The sequence below is a fragment of the Gopherus evgoodei genome, chromosome 1 (genome assembly GCF_007399415.2).
Source record: "Gopherus evgoodei ecotype Sinaloan lineage chromosome 1, rGopEvg1_v1.p, whole genome shotgun sequence".
Classification (NCBI taxonomy): Eukaryota; Metazoa; Chordata; order Testudines; family Testudinidae; genus Gopherus; species Gopherus evgoodei.
Window position 1 is genome coordinate 225,625,029 of NC_044322.1, and position 9,680 is coordinate 225,634,708.

Here is a 9,680-nt window from a genome sequence, read left to right on the forward strand (position 1 = left end):
GGAACAGCTCCTGCACACATGCAGCTGGAGACCGAGTCTGAATGGTGCTAGCCTGTGTTCTGAAGTGGTGCCTGTTGAAGTAACTCCTAAGTAGTGTGGGAAAATGTCCTACTGCAGTGGAAGAAATAAGGCAGCCCTCCCCAGAAACTATCAGCAGAGATTGCAGACTACCTCCAGGAAAGCTTCCTCAAGATCTCTATGGAGGATTCACGGGACATCCCAGTGTACATAAACAAACCATTCTGCAGGGCTCCCTCTGCCTAACTGTTGAGAAGCAGACAGCAACTCTACCTCTACTGGTTATTCACTACCTCTTGCAGCGTGACTAAAAAAAAGAATAAATGAACAGATGTGTCCCTGCAATGTCAAAGCAAACCACATACTTACCAGAGGTTCCTTCCCCTGGATCAGTCTTGCCAGCGCTGGACTTCTGGGACTCGCTCAGCTGCTCACGAGTCAAAAGGGGTCCTGGATCACAGCATTACTGGATCCCCTCATTGCTTTTCCCCCATTCTCCTTCTCTTGTTCCTTGTTCAACTCCTGGTTCTCAGGGTTCACTGTGGTGGCCTGTGACTCCAGCTCCTCCGAAGTATCCACGGGACCCTGGGGGGCGGGGGGTGGGGGTTTGCTCCTGAGAATGACATGCAGCTCCTTGGAGAAGTAGCATGTCTGCAGCTCTGCACCAGAGTGGCCATTTGCCTCTTTTGCCTTCTGGTATGCCTGCCGCAGCTCCTTGACTTTCACACAGCATTGATGCGTGTTCCTCTTGTAGCCCTTCTCCCACCTGATCTGAGCGATCTGCTCGTAGATGACAAAGTTTCTACACCTGAATCAGAGCTGTGTCTGCACAGCCTCTTCTCCCCACAGACCCAGGAGATCCACTACCTCCTGTGTATGCCAGGCAGGAGCGTGTTTGCTGTGTGCAGCCAGCATAGTCAGCTGGGCAGTTGTAGGGTGACCAGATGTCCTGATTTTATAGGGACTAGTCCCGATTTATGGGTCTTTTTTCTTATATAGGCTCCTATTACCCCCCTACCCTGTCCCAATTTTTCACATTTGCTGTCTGGTCACCCTAGGCAGTTGCTATGTGAGCTCTTCACACCAAGCAAAAGGAAATAGAATTTCAAAAATTTGTAGGCCTTTAAAAGGGGAGGGGCATGTACCTGTGTACCTGGCCGCTGGGCAGCAGAGTTCAAAACGCTGACCAGAGTGGTCATGGTGCGGCATTGTGGGAAACCTAGTGAAAACCACTAATCTCGACGTAAGTAACGCAGTGTCTGCACTGACACTGTTGCCCAACTATGTTGACATATGTGCTATGCCTCTCATGGAGGTGGAGTTATTAAGTCGGCATAATGGGCGAGTTACATCAGTGGGAGCGACATTGTACTGTAGATGCTTACACAGGTTGATGTAAGCTGCCTTGTATCAACCTAACTCTATAGAGTAGAGCTGGCATGAGTTTCTCTGTCTCTTCCCACCTCTCTCTCTCTTTGTCAGCTTCTGACTCGCTGTCTCTCTGAGTTTCTCTTCCTGCTGTCTCGCTTTCTCTTCTTCTCTCCCCAAATCTCATCAGTGGCCCCTTCCTTGTGATGGGGAGGGATAGCTCAGTGGTTTGAGTATTAGACAGTTAACCCAGGACTGTGAGTTCAATCCTTGAGGGGAGCATTTAGGGATCTGGGGCAAAAATCTGTCTGGGGATTAGTCCTGCTTTGAGCAGGGGGTAGGACTAGATGACTTCCAACCCTGACATTCTATACTTCTCCACCTCCCCAGGTACGGTACAAACATGGCCTCTCTTCCAGCTGCAGGGTGTTGTTTCATCCAGTCCTAAGGGGATCATTTTGCTCTTTCCACTTCAGTACTTCGCTCTTTGTGTGTGTTAATCTTTGATTGTTTTTCATTCCCAGGCTTTTATCATTTCTGCTTCAAAGTCAAAGATATGGGTTTTTGTAGAATAACAAAGGATTTTTTTCCTCCTCCTAGACGTAGATAAGGGGTGTCCGGGATCCGGGAGAAGATTGGTTGCTAATTACACAGAACCTGGAAAGAGGGGACAGAAGGGAGACCAAAGAATAATGAGGTTTCAGTGAGTAAAGGTGAATGCAAAGGATTCTGGGTAGAAATCAGTGCCATGTAATATTTAGATAGGAAATGGCCAGATAAGACTGAATAATTGCAAAAAAGCATCCTGGAGACTCCCTGAAGGCAGGCCACTATGTGGTGGAGAGATAGCAGGCTGCCTAATAGAAACCAAGGCTGGGGCTTCCATTCCAACAGCTCACACCTCCCCACGATGGCCACTTCCAAAAGGGTAGGGAAAAATTGTATCAGTACAGGTGACGGGAGGCCACACCCTAGACATCTATCCCTTTACCAGAGTGAAACAGCCATAGTCTATATTGACTTCTGGGCTTGGTTATAAGCCTGTCTGTTAACTCAGGCATCTGCTAAGGAAGATGGGAGGAAGGTAAGATTGAGGACTGCTGAATATTAGGGGAGTGTTAGTCAAATGGCAGCTATTGTAGCCAAGGTGTGGTTAATTAATTGATCTTTTTTAATTGTAAATCCATCACATCTATACAATGGGTACATGTCCTATACATTGGAAAATAAATATATATATTATTACACTCTAGTGTGAGAGAGTGACACTGCTTTACAATGGATAGAATCAGAACTGCTCACCTATGTCTCAGAGGCCCTATACTTCTTACAACTAATGATGATTCTCCTTTAGCTCCAGTGATCACTTATAGGAGGAAGATCTGCTGCTGCTGCAAAGTTCTGAGTGGCCATGAATTGCAGCACAATGACAAGCTGTAAAAACATCATGAGACAAGAGTCATCTGACTTGTTATTGTATCCTTTTGTGTTAAAAGGAAGAATGAAGAGCATTCTCTGGGTATGTCTACACTGCAATGTAAGCTGGACTCAGACTCAGCCTCCAACCTAACACTCCTTCTGTCTATTCACGTGACACTAACACAGGGCTCAGACCCAGGGCCCCAGAAGCCTGCGGGGCTGCAGGGTCTGAGCACAAGTCAAGTCTTAACCGAGGGTTCAAGCTCTATTGCTTTGCAGTGCAGAATAGCCTCGCTTGACCTGGACCTAGGAGTCCACCAAAAAGTATCCCACAATCCCGTGGGCCAACTTCCTTTGTCCTCTCTATCCCAAGAATCTTGAATCTACTCTATTGAAAACAGAAGCAACCACCCGTGGTGTACGGCAGCAACTCAGTTAGTTAGTGTTAACCCTTCCATTGTCTTCTGACCACCGAGCTGCAAACACACCATCAGAGAGCTTTCAGTGCTTGCAATAATGACTGAACAGAACAAGCCTTTTGGAAAGCATACTGCTTTGTGGTCATGGGAACAAAGCCTGATTTTGGTAAATCTCTGATGCAAGGCCAGCAAAACTGTGGACTTAAGTAAGAATACCAGGAATGACTACGCATATTAGTAAATAGTGAAGAAGTTGGCAGCTTTGCAAATTTACCCAACCTGTGCCCAGTGCAAAGGAGTGGCTTAAATAGTTCAAGAGTGAGTACCAGAAACTCAAGGAACAGAACCACACCTCAGGCCAAAATCATGAGTGTTATGAGAAGTCTGGTTGCTGAGCACTGTGCTGAGGATTGAGCCAACAGTGGTGCATGATGATCTGGTCAGCCAGGATGGGGCCCCACTGTCTTCAGAATCCACCATAGGGACTGATGGGAACCTGCAGCAATCTCCAAGTGGGGACAGTGAAGTCACTCTGTTGCTGAGACCTGTTCCAGAACAGACTTTGGAGCAGGAGCAGCAGCAATACATTCTGGGTCTGTGCTCATATGGGCTGATGCACTCCACAAGGAGCAGACCGCGGCGGAGCCTGCAGCAGATACACATGGGACCGAAGCTGTTCCTAAGCCCCAGGAAGTTTCTGGCTCCATTTTAATGTTTGTTAATACAGTAATGTGGCCAATGCAAAAGTTATAAGAACCCCAGCTAGCAGCCTGTATCTGCTAGTGGTGGATTATATGCCAGCGGTATGGCTCTTCCACCCAACCACTGCCACCACATTGAGTTCAAAATGCAAACCAGGACTTGCAAACGGCAAAGAACAACTTTAAAGTATTTTTACTGGAAAGGCACAGATTTTTGCTAGGCCATTCCTATTTCTTAAAAACAATAACCTTACATTGCCATGCAAGTAAGTACGCCACTCTGTAACCATTCTACAGTCTATTGAGCTGCCTGGAAACAGTGAACTCTGTGAGTGTTTGGAGAAATGTGTTCCATTCACAAATCTAGTCCATTGTAGTCAGTGCAGTCCATTGATCACAATTTCCCCCCCCCAAATATGACTGTGGTCTGAAATTTTCTGGGGGTGGGGAGGAGGAAGGCTGTGAATTTCTTCATGTTTGCATGTTGTCATAACAGGCTATGCCATGTGGAATCCAACAAAGCATCCTGTTGATTCCCTCAGGAATTCTGACCCATTCCTGGGTGCTGATAGCTGTAAAGTTTTCCTGAAGCAGGAACTCCGGTTAGGTAGTCATATTTCAGGGAAGGGCGTATTTTCCAGGGCCACCTCAGTAGCTGACCAATCCACACCACTCATAAATTTGCTGTTCAGTTACTATACATTTTAATACTTCTGTTGCATAAACTGCAGGTTTCCCACCAATAGCTTGGAATAACACCTCCTTTGCCAATCAGGCACCACAAGAACTGTTATGTCCTCCAAAATTGGAAAGGCCTGAAATTGTAGAAAAATCTTTTGTAGCACAGCCAGCCTTCCACTCCGACCTGCCCCAAAACCAAGTTGTTTTGCAGTTTTCTAACATCAAAAAAATCAGCTTTCCATTTTTAATTCTCCATTGTGCCTGTAATTCTTTCACTAAAAGAACAAGGAGTACTTGTGACACCTTAGAGACTAAGTATCAGAGGGGTAGCCATGTTAGTATGGATCTGTAAAAGCAGCAAAGAATCCTGTGGCACCTTATAGACTAACAGACATCTGTTAGTCTATAAGGTGCCACAAGATTCTTTGCTGCTCTTAGAGACTAACACATTTATTTGGGCATAAGCTTTCGTGGGCTAAAACCCACTTCATCAGATGCATGCAATGGAAAATACAGTAGGAAGATGTATATACACAGAGAACATGAAAAAATGGGTGTTCCCATACCAACTCTAACAAGACTAATCAATTAAGGTGGGCTATTATCAGCAGGAGAGAGAAAAACTTTTGTAGTGATAATCAGGGTGGCCCACTTCAAACAGTTGACAAGAAGATGTGAGTAACAGTAGGGGAAAAATTAGCATGCGGAAATAGTTTTTACTTTGTTTAATGACCCATCCACTCTGTCTTTGTTCAAGCCTAATTTAATGGTGTCCAGTTTGCAAATTAATTCCAATTCTGCAGTTTCGCATTGGAGTCTGTTTTTGAAGTTTTTTTGTTGGAGAATTGTGACTTTTAGGTCTGTAATTGAGTGTCCAGGGAGGTTGAAGTGTTCTCTTACTGGTTTTTGAATGTCTGGTTTCTGGTTTCTTGATGTCTGATTTGTTTCCATTTATTCTTTTGCATAGAGACTGTCTGGTTTGGCCAATGTACATGGCAGAGAGGCATTGCTGGCACATGATGGCATAGATCACATTGGTAGATGTGCAGGTGAACGAGCCTCTGATGGTGTGGCTGATGTGATTAGGTCCTATGATGGTGTCCCTTGAATAGATATGTGGACAGAGTTGGCAACGGGCTTTGTTGCAAGGGTAGGTTCCAGTTTTTGTGGTGTGGTTGTTGGTGAGTATTTGCTTCAAGTTGGGGAGCTGTCTGTAAGCAAGGACTGGCCCGTGTCCCAAGATCTGTGAGAGTGAGGGATCGTCCTTCAGGATAGGTTGTATATCCTTGATAATGCACTGGAGAGGTTTTAGTTGGGGGCTGTAGGTGACAGCTAGTGGTGGTCTGTTACTTTCTTTGTTGGGCCTGTCCTGGAGTAGATGACTTCTGGGTATTCTTCTGGCTCTGTCAATCTGTTTCTTCACTTCAGCAGGTGAGTATTGTAGTTTTAAGAATGCTTGATAGAGATCTTGAAGGTGTTTGTTTCTGTCTGAGGGATTGGAGCAAATGCAGTTGTATCTTAGAGCTTGGCTGTAGACAATGGATTGTGTGATGTGGTCTGGATGAAAGCTGGAGGCGGTCAGTAGGTTTCCGGTATAGGGTGGTGTTTATGTGACCATTGCTTATTAGCACTTGTGAAAGTAGAATGAATTATATTGTGAAAATAGAAAGGATTAAAGAAATGCTGTCTGTACCTTTAAGTAAAACTGTTGGAATGCTGCAATCCAGGTGTCAGGAATACAGACATTCACATAGAACAATTGCACCATTTAAGGGCAATTGGTGAAGTATTAGCCTTAGATTGATAAGAGTTAGTAAGGAAATAGGATATGCATGCTATGCCCCTGGTGAATTTTACTGTTTTCCTTCCTTTGTCCCTTTGTCTAATTCCTGCTCTTTTATCTGTATAAATAAGACTGTTTGGGTCTTGCATTGGCCACTCACATTATCTGCGTGTTATTGGCAGACCGCTGCGCTAATAAAACAGAGTGGTCTGACAAATTGTAGGTCCTGATTCTAACTTTGACACACTGTAGTGTCCAGGAAGTGGATCTCCTGTGTGGACTGGTCCAGGCTGAGGTTGATGGTGGGATGGAAACTGTTGAAATCCTGGTGGAATTTCTCAAGGGCTTCTTTTCCATAGGTCCAGATGATGATGTCATCAATGTAGCGCAAGCAGAGTAGGGGCGTTAGGGGACAAAAGCTGAGGATGCCTTCTAAGTGATTAACCAGCATGTGTCTAGGGAGCTTCAGTGGTCTGAAGCATCCTTCTCACAATATACTGAAGTTCAGTTTGTAAAAGTATCATTTTATGTCCTTGAAATTCCATGAGGATTTTCTTTGTGTTCCTGCAGTGAGCTATCTGAGAAAATTAACACCCTCCTCGACCAGTCTTGTCCTGTTCCAGGCCCCTCAACCTCTGCAGGCTGCAGCACCTGTACAGCTCACCCACACTGCAGCAGAAGCCTGGCTCAACAGACCTTCACGGAAGCATTTCCATGATAAACTTACAGCTGAAATTCTGGAGAGGGCCAACAAGCAGGTCTGCTACCAAAGACAGATGGGCTTACAGGTAGAGAAAAGGCATTCCATATGGCAAGAGGAAAGGTTCAGGCTGGCTGCACAGCTTGAGGGAGCTGGCACTTGCTTTGCAGATTCTGCAACAGGAAAGGTGACTAAGGAAGGAGGACAGAGCTCAGCAGAAAGTGCAGTTTGAGTGGCTCATGTCACTAGTGACTGCGGCTCCTGCTGCATTACCCACACCACAGGCCTGAGTACCCTGCGTACTACCCTTTGCTGCAGTCTGGAAGTAGATTGGAAGACTCTATGGCTGGTGGCACATGCAGTTGGGCCCTGTGAGTGGCTGGCAGGGCAACCTTACCCCATGCAGCCCTCCATATTGACCGCCGCCACTGTGGATGTCTCCATCTCCCTCCTACAGTGTTGCATGCATGACGAATGGGAAAAGAAGGGAAAGAAGAACAGGTGGCCTGGGGACATGCCATGGTAGGGAATTTCTGTCTGTCTTGTACATGGTTTCACTGTTTGCACTTGTTCACGCATTTTGGGGGTTTTTTTGTTTTGTTTTGTTTCTGTAAAGATCTGTTGTTACTCATGTTTTGGCATGGTAACAGCAGCTGGCCTGCCTGGGAATGGGTGAATGCAGTACTTTTCTAATACATGTTTATACATTTTTTTATTTCATCAAGGAAGTTTATTTCTATCACAGCAGCAAAGAATCCTGTGGCACCTTATAGACTAACAGACGTTTTGGAGCATGAGCTTTCGTGGGTGAATACCCACTTCCTCAGATGCATGTAATGGAAATATCCAGGGGCAAGTATATATATGTGTGCTAGCAAGCAAGCTAGAGATAACGAGGTCAGTTCAATCAGGGAGGATGAGGCCCTGTTCTAGCAGTTGAGGTGTGAAAACCAAGAGAGGAGAAACTGGTTCTGTAATTGGCAAGCCATTCACAGTCTTTGTTCAATCCTGAGCTGATGGTGTCACAGCTTCACATCATATGAATATGATATGTCTTCAAGATAATAAAGGTAAACACATGATCAGGGCCAATTAGGAATTAGTATTCAAAGACTATTCCTCAAAATATTGGAATTCATACTTTAATCACTTTCTTTCATCAATCCATACTGTGAATAACTCCCCTTTCCTATTTCATAGATGGTCATGTCATTCATAAGTACATTGCATGGCACTAAAATCCCACCCCCCACCCCAAGCACCATATCCTCCCCGCAATCAACGAGCCCTATTCCCCTTCCCTCCCCCGACACAAGCACATTCATAAAGGTATTAATCACCATCTTCCATTAGACCAGTGGTTCTTAACCTTACTGCAGCCTGCACCCCTTTGGTTCTAAAAATATGTTCTCGCATCCCTTAAACCTAAAAAACGATTAGATCATGTAAGTCCAAAACATGGGAGCACAAAGCATCCCAGATTTCTGTTGCCCATGTGCGTCCAGTTGCGGAAGGTGCACTTTCTAGGTGAATGTACCAATTCAGCAGCCCCTGCATGTCGTAAGTCCATTCAGTGGGAAGAGGCTCACCTCAGGCTTCACAAAGATTGTGGAGCACAGCAAGCCACAGTAATGCAGACAGCACTGATGACACTGGCTGGCACCCAAAGGGGTCTGTAAACATCTCAAGTGGGATTTCAGTGTGCCAAAAATTCTGCCACCATTCTGCATCTACTGAGAGTGTAATAAACTTTCTTTTGCCAGGGCCTCTGAGATCAGGATATGGTGTCATAAGTCAAAGCAAAAGGAGGTATGCAGGGTCCCCCAGAATAATGGTGGGGACAGTAAATCCGTTTATGATATCAGTTGGTGGGAATAGTGTCCCAGGTTGTCCATGAATGTAGACTCCTGATCATGTACTTTCCCAGTGCAACCCACGCTGATGTTCATAAATCACCCTCTGTGGCCCACAAGGGCCTGCATAACAATGGAGTAGTATCCTGTGCAGTTTATGTGCTTCTTGAGGAGGGCAAACTATGGGCACATGAGTCCCATCAATGGCCCAGGCCACTTTGGGGTAAACCACACACCAGATTGCCTCAGAAATCACTGCAACCACTTTACCCACAGTTGACTTTCCAGCATCAAACTGGTTTGCAAGAGACCTGTAACGGTCTGGGGCAGCAGACCTGCTTCTGGACCGGCCTCATGCATGTGTCTTTATGCTGGAGGATCAGGACAAGCTGCTCTCAAAGCACCAGAAATGTAGCTTTTTTCTTGAGGAAGTTCTGGAACCACTGCTGGTCATCTCAGTTCTGCATGACGATGTGATCCTACTTGTCTGTGCTTGTGGCTCTGCTCCAGGAGCTCCGGTCTGCATAAGGGGCATCCGAAGCTGTACCGAGCATACTGAGAAGCATCAGCTAGTTTATTTGCCATGCATGGGTACTCCTTCTCTTCCTCCTGCTCCATTAGAAGCTCCATCAAGATGCCTTTGGAAGCTCAGAAAATGTCTCTGAATTGTCCACCAGTATGTCACGAAAGGTCTGCCCATTTCCTGACACAGGACTGAAAGTGCCAGCAAGAGAAGGT

At 45.7% G+C, this 9,680-nt stretch overlaps 1 long non-coding RNA gene across 3 annotated transcripts in view; it reads left to right on the plus strand.

The window, feature by feature from the left end:
- LOC115637138 overlaps nt 1-7,856 on the plus strand; it is a 32,158-nt gene extending 24,302 nt beyond the window's left edge. For 2 of the 3 annotated variants that reach the window (XR_003997173.1, XR_003997171.1), the window contains 2 exons: nt 1,987-2,099; nt 2,741-4,933. This is a non-coding gene — a long non-coding RNA (uncharacterized LOC115637138). Of the gene's footprint in view, nt 1-1,986; nt 2,100-2,740; nt 4,934-6,959 lie in introns of those variants that run through there. The other variant, XR_003997172.1, reaches the window with a different exon arrangement.
- The last annotated feature ends 1,824 nt before the right edge of the window (nt 7,857-9,680 follow it).